A 23746-nucleotide genomic window follows, 5' to 3' on the forward strand; every position below is an offset into this window, starting at 1 on the left:
ATATAAATATAGCACTATATATGAACTGAACTTCTTCAAAGTAAAAAGATAAATTGCTATTCTACCAAAGTAGATGTGTTAGTCACTCACATTCCATTGGTAAATCAAAAAATGGAATTTAGAAATAAAAAATAATCTAGGAGGAATTCTTTTACTGTAAGATTTAGTCCAATGTGTCATTGCTATCACATCCATGCATTAAAGTCCTCAAATTATGGTTGGGGGATTATTAACAGATATATATATATATATATATATATATATATATATATATATATATATATATATATATACAGGTTCTCAAAATTTTATATTCCATTAAAATACTTCGTAGACTCCTGAAGAACCATGTACTTTTACTAGCAAATGAACCATACAAGTTTATGTCAGAAAGGAGACAAACTGAATATATTAATTTGAGATCAGCCCCAAGGCAATTTTAATGGTAAGAAAGTTATTAGAGTCTATTAAGTTAAGCCTAGTTCCTGAGAAATGATAACAAAATACAAAATAAACATATTCATTTCATACCCAATTCTTAACGGTTATAATAGCTGTTTAAAAGCTCTTTTCCCAGAAAGGCTGTTAAATATTAATATTAGGAGAAGATAATTTCTTAATAATTAAATGATTTTCTAAATTCTGTTTGTACATTTATTTAGGGCAGTATCTAATACATAATAAAATTGAAAACTAATCTTGGGACTTCATTGCCATAGATTTATAGGACAATGATTGAATTCATCTGAGCAAGAGTGGCCCTAAATGGTTTTCTGGACCCTTGATTTACTATCTCTGAACATATTGAAGTTCTTGAAGGGCTTTCCTTTCCACTTCCAGGGCCTTATGCAAATGGCCACTGAGTGTTCTGACCTTTCCAAACTTCTACTAACTTTCTCCTTGAAGACAATCAGGTAAGAAAGTCTTATACACAAACACACATACATTCATTCAGTGACCCCCCCCAATTGCTACTATATTATATTTTCTCTCACAGCTAAGTTATATGAGAACTATTCTCAGTTCTGGTTTCAGCAATATGGAAGGCTGAGCCTTTACAGACCTCCCAATCTGCTATCAACACATGGAAATACTGGGTGAAATATTTAAATATTTATTGAGATGTTTCTATGTATGACAAGATTAAAAAGAAAGCTTGGAAGTGACCATGCAGAAGACACAAAAAGACAATTCATAAACACCAAGCAGTAAGGAAATGAACTATGGTCACAGTGTCTAGGAGAGATATGAAGGTACGTGGAACAGTTCATTGTTCTAGCAAATGTGTTCTTTTCAATTCAAAGAAGAATGCAGAGTTTTCTTTCATGCAGAATGAACAACAGTACATATTTGTGGCTTTGCCCTTCAGTTATAATATGGTCCAAAGGGACTTGGACCATCTAGCCAATCCAAAGAACATCTACTTGTCTAGTTTACTGATGACATTACAACAGTGGGAGCAGACTGGCAGAAAATGGCAAATGCACTGGAGGACATGCTAAGAGACAAACCAGTGCAGATTCAGAAGCCCACCATATCAGTAAAGGTTTTAGGGGTCCAAGGATGGGAGCACAGTGTGACATATTATCCAAATACAGGACAATCTTGACCTTCCTACCACCAAGAATGGAGAATAAGGCATTTGTAGGCTCTGTGGGACAAAGGATCTGGTTCCCATGGGGGAAAACACATCCTCATGGGTACACCATAAAAATATTGCCAAAAAATTAAGTTACAGCTCCAGCAGGTCACTCAACCTCCTTGAAATGAGATACAGCCAAGGAAGGAAAATTTACTGACAGAGACAATTGATGCTGACTATCAGGAAAAAGGAAAAGCTGCTGTTACTTTTGGGGGCAGGGAAGAGTACATCTAACATCCTGGAGACATACTGGGTGTCTCATGCTACTCTCCAATGATACTTCTTTCAACTTTTATTTTTAAATATTTTCAGTCTTACAGAACAGATACAAAAATAATAGAAACCTCATCTAGAGAATACCATCCTACACTTAACCCCCAGATATCCAGATCCACCAATCTAATTTTGCCACATTTTCCATATTATTCTACCTATCCATCTATCTGTCCATCTATCTAGTTATCAATCCATTTTCTGAAAGCTTGAGAATAGGTTGTACATATCTTAAACTGTGAACACTTAAGACCACCATGTATCTATCCAAAGAACAAGAATATTCGCTTATGTATCCTCATCTTGAAGGCAGTTATCAAGTTCAAGAACATTAATACTGACGAAAGCATACCGTCTATATTCCAGGTTTTCATGTATCTAATAATGTCCCTTGGAGTCTTTTTTTCTCCCTTGCAGGATCTCATTCAGGCTCTTGAATTGCATGTTATTGTCACTGTCTCTTTACTTTCTTCCCCTTCCTCTTCCCCTTCTCCTTATCGTGGGAATGCATATACAACACATCTTTTCCATTTCAACCATTACCAAGGATACCACTGAGAGGGATTAATTGCATACACTGTTGCAGAACCATCATCACCTGTCTTTACTGAAATTTTTCCATCTCCCCAAGCAGAAAATCTATGCCTTTTTGCCTTAACTCCCCATTCTTCCTTGCATCTTGTACTTTAATTTCTGTCTCTGTGAACTTGCATATTCCCAATATTTTCTTTGTAATTGCCATGGGAATTAAATTTAACATTTTAAAACTATTAAACCCCATTTGGCTTGAGACCAACTTAATGTCAAAAGCGTATAAAAACTATATTCCTATAACCCATCCATTCCCACATTTTATGTAGTTCTTGTAACAAATTACATGTTTATATATTGAGTCCAAATCTACTGATATATCTTTACATTTTATGCATTTGCCTTTTAGGTTCTTTAGGAAGTAAAAAGCAGAGCTACAAACCAAAATTACAACAGTATTGGCATTTATATTTACGCATGTCTTTACCCTTACCGGAGATCTTTATTTCATAAGGCAGTTTCCATCAATTGTCTACTTTTCCTTTCCTTTCAACCTCTAGACTCTCTTTAACATTTATTGTAGGGTTGTTATACTGCTGATGAACTCCCTCAGATTTTCTTTATCTTATAATAGCTTAATCTCTCCATTTATGAAAGAAAATATTACTGGGTAAGGAAGTCTTAGATGATATGTTTTTGCATTCAGCATTTTAAATATGTCATTTCACTGCCTACTTGCCTCCATGGTTTCTGATGGGAAGTTGGCTCTTAAACTTATTGAAGCCCAGTTGTATGTGTCATGCTGATTCTCTCTTTCAGCTTTCAGAATTCTCTACCTTTGGCGTTCTACAGTTGCTATATAATATGCTGCAGCATGGGTCTATTTGAGTTTAGAAATACAAATGGCGAAGAAACAATTTGTAAAAATGGTCATCATCACTGGAGATTATGGAAATGCAAATCAAAACTAGAATGAGATATAATTTCACACCAATTATATTGGCTACTATTAAAAAGTCAGAAAACTGTAAATGTTGGAAAGGACGTGGAGAGACAGGAACACTTATTTACTGTTGGTGGGGATGTAGAATGGTATAGCCACTGTGTTTGGCTCTTCCTAAGGCAGTTGAATATAGACTCGCCATGTGACCCAGCAATATCATTGCTAGGTATATACCCAAAACAACTGGCTAAAAGCTGGAAACAACCCAGGCATCCATCAACTGAAGAATGGATAAACATATTGTGGTGTATATACATGATGGAATATTATGCAGCAGTAAGAAGAAATGAAGTCATGAAGCATATGAAAACAGGGATGAACCTAGAGGACATTATATTCAGTGAAGTCAGACACAAAAGGGCAAACAATGTACGATTGTGCAGTTATGAACTAAATATATTGTGTAAATTCATGGAGTTAATGATTAGAAAACAGGTTACCAGAAAATAGAATAAGGATAGAGAATGGAAAGCTGATGGATAATACACGCAAAATCGGTTAAAAGGTTGTTTGTAAATCTTTGGAAATGAATGGAAATGTTGAGAGCACATCATGCTTTTTGTGACTAGCAGAGATATTATATATATAGGGTATGAGAATGGTTGAAAGGGAAAGTCCAAGATTATGTATAGTACTAGAAGGAAAGCTAAAAATGTAACTTGTGACTGCATGGCATAGTGAAACCTCATGTAAAATACAAATAGGGTGATAATGCATATATAAGAATGTTTTTACAAAATATAAACACAAATAAACAAGAGAGAAGGAAACAGAATAGCCCCTATGTATGGAAGGGGAAGCACAGACTGAGAGGTGTGAGTTTTGTTTTTTGGCTGGTTGGTTGGTTTTTGTTTTTTAGTATTGCTGTTATTGTTGCTGAAATAATAAAGATGTTCTAAGAATGAACGGTGTGATGAATGCCCAAGGATATGATTGTACCAGACACCATTGATTGTACACTTTGGATGGACTTATGATTTATTAATATGTATCAATAAAATTATTTGCTAAAAAAAGAATATACTTTTGATTTCTAGTAATACCGCTGTGTGGTTGATTTGGATTCTATTATTTATAACATTTTGAGTCATTAACAATAAACAGACAATGCAAAATTAAAAATATGAAGCCATGACTTACAGTAGGGAATTAATGGAATATTAATTTTCTCTAGATGTCATCAATCTTTTGAAGCTATTTCTTTGACTTTAGTGAAGCTTATTTATTTCTAAATATAATTACTGTGAAACGTTGAACCGCCAACATAACCCATCAGCTCCTGGAAGAGATTCTAAACAGTACAATATAACAACATCCATTAGAAATAAAAGATAAACTTTTCCTTAAAGTAATTTAAGTTAATAAAAATGAAACAAGGTCAACCTTCTTCTGTAGTAATTGATTATGATAATTCTGCTTACCAGAGACCCCCCAACTTTTCTTGCTAAGGCATTTCTACAACTAAATAGACACTAATGGATCATTGTAAATAGTGGATAAATCACAAAGAAATAATTGATACATACAACAAAATGAAACCAAAAATTCCAAAGGGTATTTGGCCCAAGAGTAAGAACTATATCTAATGAAAAATGATCAAGTTACATTCCTTTCTCTCAATGAGTAAAATTAATTTTTTTCAAGGATGCTCAAAAGAAGAATCCTTGTGGATCAGAGCTATTGTCTCAGGGTCACTCCATTCAGATGGTTAGTGCATACAGAGAAAGGAAGCTGGGATGCGATTTAATGCCATATCATTTTGGGGTCACATCATTTGCACATAGCCTTTGAGAGGCACGATTATTTAGCTGTTAAAGATGCCATCTGTAGCACATACCAGCTCAGGCATAGAGTTTGTCTTTTGTTTTTTCCTACACGGCGCCCCCCTCCCCGCCCTGCCACCGCTCCAAAATAGCTAGAAGCAGATAATGCCCAGAACCACTGCTACAGCGTCCTGCTAAATTGAGAAAGATGTGAAGACAGATCTTGTTTAGATAAGAACCCCACTGTGAAATAAATTGTTCTGGTTGTATTCCCAGACCTCATGACAGGAAATATTAATGTGGGAAGAATCAGTCCAGTGGCTGTGAATGTTAGGAGCTATTTAACATAGGAAATTGTTACAGACTCAGACTGGTTTAAAAATGATTTATCTTTTGCTGCCAGCTTGCAAAAACCTTGCAGAGGGTATTCTGCTTTGGCCTTTTATTTGCTCTTTAAAACAAACAAACAAAGTGGTAACTAGATGGCCCAGGACTTTTACTCCATTTCTTAAATCACAGTAAAGGTAAGAAGCAAAACCTCTGAAGTGTGGATATTGGAAATGTAGGACTCATTTAAGAGACGGTAGATATCCTAAAGACAGTTTGCAATGGAAAGGTGTCAAAATGAGGAGGGGGTTAGGAAATTTCTCAGGTATCACTAGATGAATTTTCTGATTCACCATTCAAATATTAACATCGTTTAAGAATTTGTGGAGCATAGTCAAGAAAATGACTTTCTCAATTTCGATTTTCATTTTCCATTTAGACAGAAAAGCAGTGTGTAGAATCCCAAGATATCCCCCTAAAAAATCAATATGGCATAGCAATACAAATCCAAATGGATTCACCTACAAACCCGATATAAGGGAATTCCTGCTAAAATACACTTACTCTTACTTCTTGCAATACTCCTTAGGCCCCCTTTCCCTTCTCTTCTCCCTCTGGGATACATGTAGTGAATATGTTTGTGCATTTTTGTTGTGATTCCCTCTCAGAGGTGGAGACCCAGAAAATAAACAAGAAAATCTTAAACTCCTATCCTAGGGAGTTCTGCAATGTTCTCAATTAGAGGAGCAAGAATCTCTCGAGAACAAAGGCAGTGCCTAATAAAAGAAAACAGACCAATATGTCAAGCCCTCGATATTATTGCATGTAACTATGAACCTTATTGTCCAAAAATTGAAGCTTAGGGGTTACCACAGGTTCCAAGGAGAGTGGGGTGGGAAGAATAGAATAGATGGAACTATAACAGAATTTATAGTAATAAAAGAAACATTGAAAAATTGCTATAGTATTTATTTTTACCTTTTTTACTCTTTTTATTTTTATATTTCATTTCCTTATTATTTTATTTAATATTTTTATTTGGTTATTGTTTTGACTTTGTTTTGGGGAGGTTTTGGCTCACAGAAGGGTCACTACTATGGCAGGGAATGATCACTGGTGTGGGTGTCAGTGACGGGGGGATGTGTGGGGATGGGTGCACCTGGGGGAGACCTCTAAGGCATATGAATATGTTCAAGTGGTCATGAGGCATTGTCTTGGTGGGTGGAGTCCAACACAATAAACACAGAATATTGAATTCTCATCCTGGGAGTCCTGCTACATTCTCTTATAGAGCGGCAAGAATCCCCAGAGTATATGGGCAGTGCCTAGCTAAGGAGGACAGACCAATAAGCCAGGCCACTGATATTGATGGTTATACTTATGAACCTTTTCTCGAGAAATTGAAACTTAGCCTAGTATTATATTTTACCTAAGAGCTAACTCCTGAAAGCCTCCTTGTTGCTCAAATGTGGGCTCTCTCTAAGCCAAACTCAGTATACAAATGTACTACCCCGCCTACCCCCCACCCCCACACCATGACTCCTGGGAATGAACCTCCCTGGTACTGGTATAACCAAGAGACAACTGGCGATGCATTTGGAAAAAGACCTAGTCCAAAAGGGGGAAATATTAAATACAGATGAGTTTTTATGGCTAAGAGATTTCAAAGTGAGTTGGGAGGTCATTCCAGAGGTTATACTTATGCACATCTCAGCAGGATCTCTTTGATTGCCACAGTAAACAATGCCTCACACAGCAGGTCTCCTGAGGGCTCTAGAGACATCCAGACACTACAGGCAGAGCTGGCAATCTCAGGAACTTGACACCCTGTCAGGTGGTCATATTTTGGAATATACATTCCCCAATGTAACAGAGTTAGACTCATTTATAATTTCCCTGCACATGAATCTTCTGCCCCCTTTTATTTGAACCTCTAATTAGCACTATACTCATTAAATACATGTCCCAGAGACTTAAATCTTTGGTCTGCTCATGTCAGTTGAGTCCTGAATCTCAGCAAGAGTTGCAACACCTACTCTGCAGTTCATTGGACTCACTCAAGACAACTAACAAAAAGATGATGATGGACAACGTCATCCCCCAAAAACAGAGAATATCTACAACTTCAGGCAAGACAGTTCCATCCATTTGCCCCCATGGGATCTAAGCCCCTTTTCAATTAGAAACAGAGTGAACATCACCAACCCAAAATCCTCATGATAGAAGCATGAACAAACATGAGGGGGGAATGCAACTACAGACTTAGGTGGACTTATGGTTATTCTAGTAGTGGAAGAACATGTATCATATAAAAAGGCAGTGGCCACCAGAGTTTCCTAGGGGAGGGAGTGGGAAGAATGGGTTTATTATGGGGTATTCAGGGTATAAGGGAATTGTCCTGCATGATAATGCAGGTCTCTGCTGGGCCTTGTACACAGTAGGAGCTCAAAAAATATTTGTTAGATGCACAATGGACAACTCTCTTCACCCACCCACCCACTACCACAAAACATCCTAGCATAGAGGGACAGGGGAAGAAATTAAAGCTTGGAGAGCAAGAACATGCTCTTGGTTCCAAAGCCAGTGAGTGACAAAGTAGACATTAGAATGGACTTCAACCAATTCTTAAATACTGCATTACACTGCCTTGCTCTATGACGTGGATGTTGTCACCTTTGCTAACACAGGAAAAATAATAAAACAACAGCAGAGTGAATAGGACTGGAAATAAGGGAAGAATTCTTTCAGTTCTAGCCTTGCTGAGTTTGAGATGTCTTCGTGATATCCAAGGGAATATGTGCATGGTTCTTAAACTCACGCAAAAGATGTGAGTTGGAAAATAGTCTTGGGAACACTGGGCAACTGAAGATAATTCTAGTCATGGGAAGAGCTGGGATCACCTGTGTATAATATATAAAATTAGGAGAACAAGTGGTCCAGAAGAGACATCCAAGGAACTCTGGCATCACTGTGTAACTGGTTTAATTGAGGAGTTTTAACTAATGGAATTATACACATGAAGCAGGTTCACCTTTTTCTAATTACCACCACTAATGTTTGCTGTCAAACACACCTCCACCTTGGGCAGTGGATACCGTTAGCGATATCGCTATCAGATACCATAACTTTCTGGTGCTTTTAGTGATTAAAAATAAACTAACTTTATTAATATGTATCAGTAAACTTAATTTGTTTAAATAAATTAATAAATAAATAAACTAAAGTTGGTCACTAAGTCTTAGACCAGCCCATTTTAAACTTGAGAATCATATTGCTCTCAGAGAGCTCTGTTCCTGAGGGTGTCGGCTGGAAGGGGCTCTAATTCTCAGAGGCCCAGGTGGACTAGGGAAGGCAGAGTTGGGCAGTGGAGGTTTAGAATTTGCTAACCCAGGTTCCAGGGGGATCCATGGAAATACTGAAAAGGAATTCTTCTTCTCTTTGCCTTCCACTGGAATCAGCTTGGATACAAGTAGTATTGCTATTTGTTCCTTCATTCAATTAAGAGTTGTGCTGAGAAAAAACAAATGAGCAAGACAGACATGGTTGCTGCTCACATTGAACTTGCAGAGTCAAAAGGAAGATAACATACTTGGACAAGAAATTACTGGTAAACCAATTGTTACAGCAAAATACAAAGACAACGAGGGCTAAAAAGGAATAGGAGCCAGTCTGACCTACTCTAACGTGGAGAAGTAATGAGGATTACTAGAAGAAAGAACCTTATTCTCCGGATGGAATCCTGGGGGATGCTTGTAAAACGAAAGTTAGATGATGTTTTCCTTCTCTCAAAACCTTCAATGGCTACCCTATGTCAATCAGAAGACAGACCCAAGTCTGTACAATGGTGGTACTTAGTCCTAGAATGCTGCCACACTGCTCCCTCAGTGGTTTCACCACCCATTCTCCAGCTCACTATGTTTCAGACACACCAGGCACTGTGCTATACCTCAAACATGCCCAGCACACCTCCAGCTTGGGGGTCTGCCCTGGCTTTTCCTTCTGTTTGAATGCTCCTCCCCCAGATATATCCTTGGGGTTCCCACACCAATGTCCTTCAACTCTTTGTTCCAATGTCTCCTTCTCGGTGAGCCCCTTACCTGACCACGTCATTTAAAACTCTCATTGACCCCATTCTGCACCACAAGCTCCTTGTCTTGTTTTACTCTTCCTTTCCACAGCATTTGTCACCTTCTTCAGGAGACTTGAATCACTGCTCCCAATACTTCAAGTCTTCCTGTACCCATACCCTTTGCGAGGTGATTTTGCCCTTCTCCCCACCAGAAGCTGAATGTGTTTTCCTACCTCAGTGATACTGGCTGAGCAATATGGCTGGCTTTGGCCAACAGGAAGATAGTGGATGTGACACAAGTGGTACCTGCGTGGGTAGGTTTGCCCATACCATTCCTGCCTTTCACCTTGAGAGAACTTCCCTAGGATAGCCACTGGTTCAAGAATGACGAACCCTTTGGATAGACCTGGAAACTTCCACTGTCTGAAGCTAAGCCTAGCTGTGCCCAGCCTATGGAGCAGCTAAATCCCAGGTGAGCAAGAGAGGTGTGAATGAGAAGGAATTACTGTCATGTGCAAGTGAGATTTTATGGTTATTACTCAGCTCTAGCTGGCCAGTGACCTTCTACACAGTTTAATCATTTATTATATTGTTTTTTGCCTGTCTCATCACTAGAATGTAAACTCCATTGGAGATAGGATGCTTGTCTGTTCATTAATATATTCCAAGTGTCTGGCATATTGTAGCTGCTTGATACATCTATGTTTAATAAATGAAGCCAAGACCTCCTATCAGGTTTCTTAAACATTACCACCCCATGAAAAGAAGGACTCTGTAGTATTTCTTTTCACTACAAGGAAGGAAAGAAGAATGAATCACAATGAGAAATGGGCACAGCACGTATGTGCAAAGGAGGGACGTGGGGCATGTTGAAAAGGGTATACGCAACGGCAAGGAGCTGGCATTGCTTCCACAAGACCCACAACTGCTATAGCAGGAAAATGCTGGCACTAATCTTGTCAACTACACAGACACCTCAAATACCGTGTTCAGTTTCAACAAAAGGAATGATTTTTGAGCCACACAGTGGCCCTGGGAGAACAATGACAAATTCTGAGTCCGTGCCAATCTCCCAGGAAACTGAGGCATGTTGAGAGACGTGGAAGGAGAAGAGAGACTATGACATAAGTTGATTTTGGGAGATGGGATTTGGGAATGAGAGTGACAATTTATAGAAAATAATTGGTAATTCTATTTCTGCAACTCTATATTTATTGTAAGCTTACTCTGTTATTCTGTCCCACCATCATACTGGGTTGTAGAATTTTGCATCATCAACAAAAATATTGCATAAAGTTTGAAACATCACCCAGCATTTGAAAAAACTTCTCAATTGTGTGTTTTCCAAGCAATTGCTGACTCATAGCTCTGCTAGAGCAGAAGGGCCAATCCTAAACAAATCTTCAGGACTTTCCACTTTTATGGCTAAAGATGGAAGACCAGTAAGAGAGGCTGAATAACTCGTCCAAGGTGACATAGTGGTTTGACATCAATCACTACGGATTTCAACTCTCAAGTCATGAGAATTCAGGTTATCACTTGTTTCCCATTTAAACATTTAACCACATTTCCACATTACCCCCCATAACAAGAGAACATAAATTGTAGAAATTTAACAGTGTGAGACATCTGTATGCAGTCATGATTTTTCTGCTACTAAAGGAACAGTGTATGTCAGTTCACACCTGTTATGTTAAAGACAAATCCCTCAAGTCAGTAAATGCCCTTCCCTCAATTTGAAACTGACAGTTCTTTGGTTTTTGGGGTTTTTTTCTCCCTTACCCTCTGCTTGTTTCAATATTGTGTGATAAAAGAAATGCTTTTCCAATATCCATCCTCAAAGACCTCAAACTATGATCAGATAGATTCACAAAGAATTTCTATTTAGCTTCTTTGCAAAGGTTTGGAAATGGATTGTGGTGATAGGAGCACAATATTGTGAGTGTAATTTTAACAGGTATAAAACACATATGTGAATATGGTTGAAGGGGGAAGTTTTAGGCCATGTACTTTATGAGATAAAATATGGCCTCTACAACACAGTGAAATCTCTTGTAGAAGATGAATTGGGGTTAGTAGTACAAGTATAAGAATGTTCTTTCCTGGATTATAATTAATGTATGTCACTAATATAAGGTGTTAATAATAAAGTAATATGTGGGACGAAATATACCTAATGTAAATTATGGACTATAGTTAATGGTACTATTTTAATATTCTCTCATCAACTGTAACAAAGGTACCAAAGCAATGAAAGGTGTTAACAATGGAGGGATAAATGGGAATGTTGATTTTTCTGTAAGCCTACAACTTCTCTAATAAGAAAAAAAAATAGGACGTATTTCACAGGCCTGTGTAGTGAATGTTTTAAATGAGGAAATCATGTAAATTGTCTCACACAGTGCCTGGAATATAGAATCTCTCAATAAATGCTGACTACTACTGTTAAAAAAATAATAGTACAATTAAAAAACAAGTGCTACCATCAATAGCACTAAATGTTCCAAGCCAATAAAGGTGTTGGTGGGTGGTATGTAGGAATCCTGCATTTTATACATGATTGTTCTGTAAACCCACAATTTTTCTAATTAAAAAAAAGTTGTCAAATCATAATCTAGTTGGAAAATGGTTGATATTAAACTGTAAAGAAAATCATACTGTATCAATTGAGAACATTTGAAAGGAATTGTGTATGGAATCTTTCTAACACAATTTGGAAAAAACCTACCTGATTTCTGTTGTAAGCCCAATTTGAACCTAATGAGGGTGGTAGTTACAAATTTTCAAGAAGGTTTTCTCCCCTAGTTTGATTTGCTTAATAAGTGTTATTTAAACTTTAAAAAATACTCTAATCTTTAGCAGAATTAAAGGGTACTAATAATTATTTCATCTTTTTTTCTCAGCACAAATTTATATGGTTGATGTTTAATGAAATGGCACTTAAGACTATGAGAACAGGATATGTTCCATCTTAATGCAAAAATTTGAGTTTCAGTAAAGGAAGAGGCACACTCAGGCATACAATAAATAGTTGGAATATGGGCATGACTGGGAGTCGCAATATGTACACATATATATATACATACTAATATACTCACATATATACAAAAAATATATATATACATATTTCATTTTGACTTGGTTTTTAACTAGTTGTGCTAGTTGTGACATGCCATCTTAGATTTCTGATTTCTCAATTTTGTGATCTTGGATTTTCCAGGGCAATTGGTTTAATATATTCATTTCTAAGGTATAGACTGCACATCTACATTTACCATTATATAGTTCAGGGGAATGATATAAATGGCAGGGAAAGGAAGATTATAAATAATTTCTTTATAGACCTCCTTATGCTTTAATTACTTAAGATATTTATGGCACAAGAATAGACCAATGGATTAGTGGAACAGAGTAATCTAGACAAAAGTGCCAAGCTAATCCATGGATATAAGGCTACTCTTATCAAAAAACGGTGTAGGGACAACTAAAGAATCATATGTAACAAAAACAAAACATTGTCCCTTACGTCATACCAAACCCAAAAATCAACGTTAAATGGATCAGAGATGTAAATGAAAAACTTAAAAGTATAAAACTTTTAGATGAAAAATATAGGAGAAACTTCTTTGTCATCTTATTTGAGGCAAATATTTCTAGATAAGATACAATTCAGTAAAAGTTAAAAAAATGATAAATTGGATTTACCAAAATTAAAAGCTTTTGCTCTTCCAAAGACACTATTAAGAAAATGAGGAAGTGGACTTGGCCCAGTGGTTAGGGGGTCTGCCTACCACATGGGAGGTCCAAGGTTTAAACCCCGGGCCTCCCTGACCGTGTGGAGCTGGCCCATTGATGTGCGCAAGGAGTGCCGTGCCACGCAGGGGTGTCCCCCACATAGGGGAGCCCCACGCGCAAAGAGTGGGCCCTGTAAGGACAGCCACCCAGTGCAAAAGAAATTGCAGCCTGCCCAGGAATGGCGCCACATACATGGAGAGCTGACACAACAAGATGACTCAAAAAAAAGAGACACAGATTCCCGTGCCAATGACAGTAACAGACGCAGACAGAGAACACTATGCAGCAAATAGACACAGAAAACAGACAACGGGGGGTGCGGGGTGGGGGAAGGGAAGGGAGAGAAATAAATAAATTTTTTTAAAAAATGAAAAGGCAGGCTACAGATTTCAAGAAAAATTATTCAAATCACCTATCTGTTAAAGGACTTGTATTGGAAATATATATAAAGGATCCTTATAATTCAATATTAAGAACACAATGTTAAGAACTCAAACAATGCAATTAAAAATAGACAAAAGATTAGAATAAACTCTGTGCTAAAGAAGATAACCAGTGGAAAATAAGCATGTGAAGAAATGCTATCATTAAAAATTAGGGAAATGCAAATTAAAACCATATAAGACATTAGTGCATGCCCACTAAAGTGGCTAAAATTAAAAAGATAGACTGACAAGGATGTGGAGAACTTAAAACCCTCAAATATGATTGATGATAATTTGGAAATGATACAACTACTGTACCACTGGTAGAATTTGGCAGTTTGCTAGAAATTTAAGTATATGCTATATATATGCTAAAATATGTTAGCATACGATCATCTGACCCCATTATTTCACCCATAAGTCTCCACCTAAAAAAAATGAAAACATGTCTACATGAAGATTTTTACACAAACGTTCATGGCAGCTTTATTGGTAAGTCAAAAATGGTTAAAGAATTAGAACTCAATCTTAACAAAGCAAGAACGCAGAAGTAGTTTTTAGACAGGAAGTAACAATCATAATTATTTATTAGAAAGCTAAATGTGGAGGTTGAATTAGAGCAGAGACTGATAAAAGGAAAACTAGACACTTAACTTCCTTATATGTATTATATGTTTATTTACTTAGAAATAATTTCTAATATTATTTTCTAAATGAGATGCTTAATTTACAGGAGTGGAAAGGATATGAACTTTTCATGCTGACGATTTTCAATGCTAGGTATTTGTCTGAGCATATTATGGTCTCCCTTCACCCAGCCCCTGACTCTCAGATCCCTCATCCATACATGACAATAATTTCCACAACTGCAAATGATTGTAGGAAGGTTTAACAGTTTGGTATTATTTATGAATTCCAAAAATAGATATTGGATTATGTTCCTAAACTGGTCTGTTCCTCTGGGTATATTAGATTGTATTAAATTCAGAGGTTTCATTTTTATAATTAAGGCTTTGATTGGGTCTCGTCAGTAGGATGTTGAGTCACCACCCGCCAAGGGGGAGGGACTCACAGAGAAAACTACATGGCAGAGGAGTTAGATGGAGTTTTGAACTGGAGCCCTAAGAAGTAAATGTGCAGGAGAACAACAGAGAGGAATAGAGATGGTTCCATAGACATGGCAGAGGCCCTGGGCAGAGTGAGTGAGCCTGATGGTCTTCAGCTGAACTTGTGGAGAGAATAGAGCAGCCAAGCCCAGAGAGAAATGAACCCCAGGAAAGAGACAAGTCTTATCCCAGCCTACAGCTGATATGGGAAGAAGCTAGGACCAAGGAGCCTTAAGATGAAGAGAAGGGCTGGACCCTTACAGGTGTTGGAAGGCATCTTGCTCCAACACATGGCAAGAGACTTTAGCAAGGAACCTTGAGTTGGACTCTCTGGGCCCTGTAACTATACACTTCTACTCAAATAAACATGCTTTATAAAAACCAAATCGATTTCTGATATTTCGCATTAGCACCCCTTTGGTGACTGATACAGAGGTAATGAGATAATCTGTAATGCTTCTAGCAGACTACCTGGAAAGTGGATGCTATTTGTTATATTATAGTGTTCTTTCACTTCTATTCTATCACTCTTATGTAAGGGAAAGAAAAAGGCATATATAACCTTCTATAATCTGCAAGGTAAGTTTATTAAGTTTGTGGAGAAAATACATTTTAAGACTATGGGGGATATTTTCTCTTTGTATACCACCCGACCCCCATGTTACCCCACCATTCTCTTCCTTGCCCTTGCTCTGAACCCAGAAAGTTGAATTTTGAGGACTGCTTCAACAAGAGTCCCTTGCTCTTTGACTGCACGTTAGCTCCCAGCTATGGTTAGCTCCCGGCTACGGCTAGCTCCCGGCTACGGCTAGCTCCCGGCTATGGCTAGCTCCCGGCTATGGTTAGTTCCCAGCTTTGGGCTGCATTTTCTGACAGTGGCCTCTTGCCATGGCTACAGCCTTCCTTGGGTATTTTCTCCTCCCTAACTCACAGAGCTTCAGGAATGCTAATTACTTATCTTGCTCCTTCCAGTCTAGGGGTAGTGCTGGGAATTGAGCTTCTGGCATCATCAGCATCCCTATTTGGTCCTTATCCTGCCCAAACCTCTGTAAATGTATGTCTTCATCAAAGCATTTAGAATTATTTGTTTTCTGCTCAGACTCCAATTCAAAGAGTCTTAAACAGGCAGTTGGCCTATGGTAAAGTGGACATGGAAAAAATAAATATAAATAGAAGAGGATCCTTTGTTATCACTCTTAGAATCCTACTGACAGAAAGTAGGGTTGCTGGTGAGTTCTGTTTCCTCACACTAAGCAAACATTTCTTTAATAGTAATAAGGAGAGCTAATTACCTTGTTTTCTAGTCTTATTACAGTCATTGTCATATGAATAAATTAATATTGTACCATTTTCCAATCCTGTTAAAGTCTTTTTCATAGAGGAAAAGAAAAAAATATTAATGCCACTATACTTTTGCAAGCATAATTCTTGGAAATCCAATGTGCTATGACCTAACAGGTTTCTGAAGAAACATACAGTATTCCTAAAACAGGATTTCTTCATTTCATTACTTGAAATGTAAGCTATGGACTACAGAGAGCAGTGATACTAAGATGACGCTCTGTCACCATTTGTAACAAATGTGTCTAGACAATATAAAGCGTTGGTGGTGGGGTAAGGGAATCCTGTATGCATGATGGTTCTTTAAAATTTTGAAATAAAAAATAAATTATTAATTAAAATTATTTCTTGTAGGGGCCTATGAAGTATAATATTTTTTGTGAGAATTAGGAAAATTCTCTGAAGGTAGATGCAGCCCCCTATCAGGGCACTCAGTTTCGTGAACAGAGTGGGGAATGGATGTCAACACGAATTAGCTCCTCAACTGCGAGTACTGGTGTAGTACCCAATTTCCACAATTTCAAGTAGCACCCATACTTCAGATGGTTAAAAGATAGGACATTCTCTGGATACCAATTTTCATATGTATAAAATGAATAGTATTCACATTATTCACCTAGAGTTTTAAAACAAAACGTATTATGCTTTGACTACAAAGAAGCATACATTTAATTAATAATAGTCACTTGAGTTTTATATACAAATAAAAATGACCACTCTTTCATGGACTGATCATGAGCCATCATTTCTGATGATTCATTTGTCAACTACTAAGATCCAATTAATTACACAGTCAACTTTCAAAACTACCTTGTCAGACTTCTCTTTCTGGCTGAGATGAGTAAGAGGCACTTGATTTACCTTTGTGCCTGAAACAAGCAAAAAATCCAAATGAAATATTTGAAACATTGGTTTTGCAGACACTGGACATTAAGCGAAGAAGGACGATGATCCATGAGAAGCAGGAAATAAACTGAATTCTATGACTATCCCAGCTTATTGCCTGATGAGGGCTTCCAGATCACGGCTCATGGAAGGAGGCTACAGGCTTACCCAGGTCCTTTCCAAGTCGAGATGACTTTGTGAATCTGGGAAGGACAAGGTGGCAAGAATATACTGGACTCAACCTAAAGAGGAGAGACTGGCACAGAGGACATCGGAGACCAATGCGGGGGGTTCTCCTCAGGTGTTCAGAAGCATAATAATCAGCACATACTTGTAAGGAAATGCCTCTAGGCTGGAGAAGGAATTAGCTGAAAGAATTAGAGGGAAAGATATCTGTAAAGATGTAAAAAAGATAATATGGTAATATTATGAACAACCTTATATCAAGAAACCCAAGGACCCTGATGAAAATGGACAGATTTGAAAAATACCTATCACCAAAGTATACTTAAGAAAGCGTACTCAAGGACAAATGTATGGTTTCACTAATATGAACTACATACAATGAGTAAACTCATGGAGGTAAACTCTAGAATATAAGTTACTAGGAAATAGAATGTGGGTTGAGAATGGGAGCTGATGTTTAATGTATATACAATTATTAATAATGTTAATTGTAAAAGGTTGGAAATGAATAGAGTTGATGATAACACATTACAGTGAGTATAACTAAGACTGCTGATTTCTAAGTGTGATTGTGGCTGAAAGGAATAGTCTGTGGATGTAAAAATCAGTTGAAAGGAATCTAGAGAATAATATCTAGGGAATGTATGACAGTGATTTTGGTGGGGGATGAAGAGTATAAATATAAGAATGCTCGTCTTTTACAAAATACTAAGATAGACAGGAAAATTACAACTAATGTAACTAGTGGATGATACTTAGCAGTAATCTTATAATATTTTACAGCAATGGCAAGAATATGTTTCAATATTTAGAGACAACAACATGGGGTATAAGGGGGTATGGGATTTTTCCTCTTGTATTAATGGAAATGTTCTAAAACTGAGGTGATGACAGCACAACTCTGTGGTGAAAATGAGAACCACTGACAGTACACTTTGAATGGACTGTGCAAAGTATGGGACTGCATCACATAGGGAATCCAGTGGTGAATGATGGACTGTGGTTTGAAGGACAAATAGGAGAACGTTTTCTCCTGAATGATAACCAATATATAATACGAATACAGGGTGTTAAAAATTAGGTAGATTGGGAAAAAAATCACCCGATGTAAGATATGGGTTATATAGTTAGTAGTAATACTTTAACAATGTTCTTTCAGAATTTGTAACTCATGTTTCACAATAATGCAAGATAGTGGTGGTGGGGAGATTTATGGGAGACTTATATGATGATATGAATGTTTGTTTTATAAGTTCATAACTTTTACTATGCACTTATTTTTTATGTATGTTCCTGTATGAATGATACACTTCATAAAATTTATTTTAAAAAGAAAAGCATGCTTAAGAAGAAATAATCTAAATGAATTTGTAGTTAAAATTCTTCCCACAAAGAAAACTCTGCCAAACACTGAGAGAAAAATAATAACGATTCTTCACAAATTATTTCATAAAATCAAGGAAAAAGGAATATTTACCAACTCATTTTATGAGGTCAGTGGTCCTTTGATAGCAAAACCAGACAAACACATACCATGAAAATTACAGATCGATATCCTCATGAATACAGATGCAAAAATTCTAAACAAAATGATCACAGATTACGTATAATAATATATGAAAAGGATAATAAATCATGACCAATTGAGGTTTATCCCAGGAACACAAGGTTGGTTTAACATTCAAAGAACAATCACCATATTAAGAAAATATAAAAGTAAAACCGCAGGATTTTCTTAATGTAGAAAAAGATTGACAACATCCAAAGTCAATTTCTAATAAAAGGGAACTTTTTCAGCCTGATAAAAGGCTGCTGTAGAACTCTCCAGCTAATATACTTGACGATGAGAACCTGAATGTCTTACCCTTAAGCTGGAAAACAAGGCAAAGATGCTCTGTCTCACTATTCCTCATCAACATTGTCCTGAAAGAAGTAGCTAAATGCCAGTAAGGCAAGGAAAAGAAATGCATTCAAACTGGAAAGGTAGAAATTAAAATCTCATTATTTGCAGATGCCATGATAGTCTATGTAAAAAACATATCCTATGGAATTTACAAAACAGTTACTAGAAATAAAGTGAGTTTAATTAGCAAGGTTGCTGGATACAAGATCAAAGTACAAAAGTAAATGGTATTTTTGAATTCTAGCAATAAAATAAAATAAATTAATACAATTTATAATGTCATAAAAATATGATATCTTTAGAGACATATTTGACAAAAGATGTAAAAGACCTATATACTGAAAACTACAATTATTATGAGGGAATTTAAAGACTCTTAAATAAATGGAAAGATATACCTTATTTATGGATTGAAAGAATCAGTATGAAGACATCAATTTGCCATAAATTGATCCATAGATTCAATGCAATACCAATAGTGTTTTTTTAAGAAATTAAAAAAAAAAGATTTAAAATGTATATGGAAATGCAAAGAAGATATAATAGTCAAAACAATTTTGGAAAAGAATAAAAGGACAAATAATACTACCTGATTCCAAGACTTTTCAAAAAGCTACATTAATTAAGGCACTGTGTTACTGGTACAGAGATAGATAAAATAAATCACTGGAAAAGAACAGAAAGTCCAGAAACAGATTCACATATATACAAACAACTAATTTTTCACAGAGGTGCAAAAGCAATTCAGTGGAGAAAGGATAGTCTTTTCAACAAACAGTGCTGGAATAATTAGATATCCATACACAAAATAGTGAACTTCCAGTTCATTCTTATACCACATGTAACAACTGATTTCATAGAACTAAATATAAAACCCAGAACTATAAACTTCTGGAAGAAAATAGCAGAAACTCTTTCAGACCTGGGGTTAAACAAAGATTTCTCAGATATGACATCAAAAAACACAATCCAAAAAAGAACAAACTTTTAAATTGGACTTTTTCATAATTTAAAACTTCTGCTCTTTGAAAGATATGAATACAGGAATGAAAAGATAAGCCAAAGACTGGAGGGGGTGGGGGTGGCAGAACACTGCAAAGCCATAAATCTGATAAAAGACTTGCATCCAGGAAATATAAATAACTCTCAAGCTCAATAAAAAAAACAAAAAGCCCAATAAAAAAACTGGGCAAGATAATTGAAGAGACACTTCAAAAAAGTAAGTGGATGGCGTATAACTGCATTCCAGCAAAGATGGTCAAGATTCTTAGTTACTGGGGAAATACAAATTAAAACCACAAAGTGATACATACAACTACATATTCACTAGAATTGCTACAAGTAAAATGACTAATTACACAAAGCATTGGTGAGATTGTGGAACAAATGGAATTCTCATATGTTGCTGGGACGAATGTACAATGATGCAACACTTAGGAAACAGTTCGGCAGTTCCTCGAAAAGGTAAATGTATACTTAACCCAAGATCCAGCCATCCCCTCACTAAATATTTAACCAATGGACAGGGAAGTATTTGTCCACAGAGACTTCTACATGAATATTCATAGCAACTTTATTTGTAATAGCTCAAAACAGTAAACAGTCCAAATGTTCCCAGACTGGTGAATGGCTGAACAAATTGTGGTATATCCATACAACGGAAAGCAGCTCTGCAATGAAAAGGGACTATTCATACAAAGAAACAACAAACAACAGCACAGATGAATCGAAAAATAATTATGTTGTCTGAAAGAGGCCACATATACACAAAAAAGAGTACATGCTGTCTGATTCCAATTATACAAAAATTCTAAGAAATGCAAACTACTTTACAGTGACAGAAAGCAGATGGGGGGTTTCCAGGAGAAGGGGAGCAGAGAAAGGTGGGAAAGAGACAATATCAAGATACATGAAAAAACTTTGGGGGGAGTTGAATTAGTTCATTATCTAGATTATGGTATTGACTTTATGGGTGTAGCAATATGCCACAACTAAGTGAAATTTTACATTCTGAATATGTGTGCTTTATTGTGTCAATTGTACCTCAATGGAAAATTTAGTGAGCATGAAGCATGAAAGAGAAAATGACTTCTTTAACAAAGATAATTCATGCATGGCAAACTTCTTACAGCCAAACAGTTTGAGTAAGCAGCAATTAGAATTTGTTCACACATGGTCACTTTCTTCACCCCATTGGTGTTACTGAACAATTTATGAAAGAACTGTCACTGTGCTTCATCTGAAAGCATGTTCTATTCCAGATGTCCCAGTGGCAATGAGGGCGGGGCGAGTACAGGACCTTGTACATGTGAAGTGTGCTCTCAGCCACTGAATTACCCCCGCCCCAGCAACAGGATTTTCACAAAGAGGACAGAGCTGTGATAAGCTGATGAATGCCTTCATTGATTCCTGTCCTTTCAAATGGTACACACACAGGTCAGTTTTCCCTGCAAAAGTGAACTAAAAAAAAAAAAAAATTTAGGTCTTAGCTTTGAGTTAAATGTATTCTCAGGGCATTACTAGAAAATTAAACTATAATCACATATCATTCCTAGCACCTGCCTACCATCTCTGAAGGAAAATAATAGGAAGAAAAATCAATGGGTTTTGTATATTCATAGACATGAAATAAACTCCTTAGAAATGTCTAAATTTTAAGATGCCTAAATGGTAGAGCTAAGAAGTTTTCCATTACATACCATTCCATGGTATAGGAAGCTGTTGCATACCCAAATGCTACCTTCTTGAGATTAACACATATCATAATTAAAAATGAACTTCAAATAAATGATAGATGAATTTATTTTATTCACCACAAAAGTCCAATCACCAAACACAGTATCAGAACGTTAGCATGTACTCAGTGTTTTTCAAATTGAAAAATGAATGACATTAAAAATTGTTATGAGGTTCTTATCCAAAATGACATAAAAATAATTCAGGAAATTAAAACCTGAGGAAATATTAGCAACAAATGATATTTTAAAAAATTATTATACTAAGTATATAAAGAATTCTTAGAACTCAAGAAAAAATACTTGTTCCATCACAGGAGAATAAGCCAATGGCATAAATTAATCTTTCCTAGTGAATACCTGAAACAGTTGAATGTTATTATTAAAAATAATTTAAAGTTATTTAACAGTAAGATATCCTTTTATCTGTCAAATTTACAAAGTTTTCAAAAAAAATTAAATTCAATGGTGGCTAGTTCTGGTAAGATGGGTCCACTGAAAGTGGTGTAAAAACTAGTAAAAGCTTTCTGGAAAACAAACTGGTAAATACAGCTTATATCAAGAGTTTTTAAAAGTCTGTAACTTTTAACTCACCAACTCTACTTCTAGCAATATCTCCTATGAGAGATCGACAAAGATTGCATATAAAATGTTTATCGCAGCATTATTTATAAATAATAACAAATTCATATAACTAAAATTTCTGTTAGAAATGGTAATATAGCATTTGTATGAAGAAAAACATTAAAATAAACATTTAAAAATGTAAATGCCTTAGGAAAGTGCTCCCAACATGATGCTGTACAATAAAACTAAATTCCAAACATAAAACTCTCTATAACGCATGTTTCTGTGTTCTTAATAACAACACCATACACATTCAGGCAACTGAAAAAACAAGAACCAAGAAACAACAAAATTTTAATAGCAGTAAATGGATAGTGGGAATATTTACCTTTAATATTTACCTTTTCAAAGAAGAGAAATATTGTTAAAAATATAAATAATAATTATATAGAGCAAAAGTAGAAGTCCACATTTACTAAAACCCCAAGAATCCACTCATCCTTCCTTACTTTCTACCAAGAAATGTACAGATTTCTGAAATATAAAATATTTTTAAATATATTCATTTTAAAAATATACATGGGATTATGCTGGACATATCAGTCTATGCTGGAGATCTTTCCAAGTCAGTATATAATCCTCATTCTTATTATAATGTCTGCTTAGAATCCCCTGGCTGTATATAAATTTATATGACCCATTCTGAGATAGAGGACATTTATTTTTTATCCAAAATTTTCACTATTACAGAAAACGTTGTACTGAACAGCCTAGTACATTTCTTTAGGAATTCCTTCTTTAGGAAATAGACCCAGAAGTGTAATTTTTAGAAAAAAGGGAGGGACTGCACATTCATTTTTATAGATAATATTGTCAAATTTTCATCCTAATTGCTCCACCATTTTACATCCCAAATACAGTACATGAGAGAATCTATATCTCTATAGCCTTGACTGAATATGTTCTTTCTATTTAATTTTTAACAACTGGAAAATATCATTTTTAATTTGTAGTTGTAAAAATTACTTGAGTTCACTTTCAATAGTTTTGGTCATTTTTATTTCTGTTGTGACTGGTCTATTTTTATATAGAGCTAAAACCATTAACTGACTTCTAATATCCATTCTCTCTTTCTTCCTTAGTAATAACACCCTAATATTGCATGGGATATATGGTCATAAAGACTGAAGACATA

General features: G+C 36.0%; 1 protein-coding gene across 7 annotated transcripts in view; it reads right to left on the reverse strand.

The window, feature by feature from the left end:
* PRKN (parkin RBR E3 ubiquitin protein ligase) overlaps positions 1-23746 on the reverse strand; it is a 1534725-nt gene that overhangs the window by 520143 nt on the left and 990836 nt on the right. The window lies entirely within an intron of this gene.

The sequence above is a fragment of the Dasypus novemcinctus genome, chromosome 28, assembly GCF_030445035.2.
Source record: "Dasypus novemcinctus isolate mDasNov1 chromosome 28, mDasNov1.1.hap2, whole genome shotgun sequence".
In the NCBI taxonomy this organism is placed as follows: Eukaryota; Metazoa; Chordata; class Mammalia; order Cingulata; family Dasypodidae; genus Dasypus; species Dasypus novemcinctus.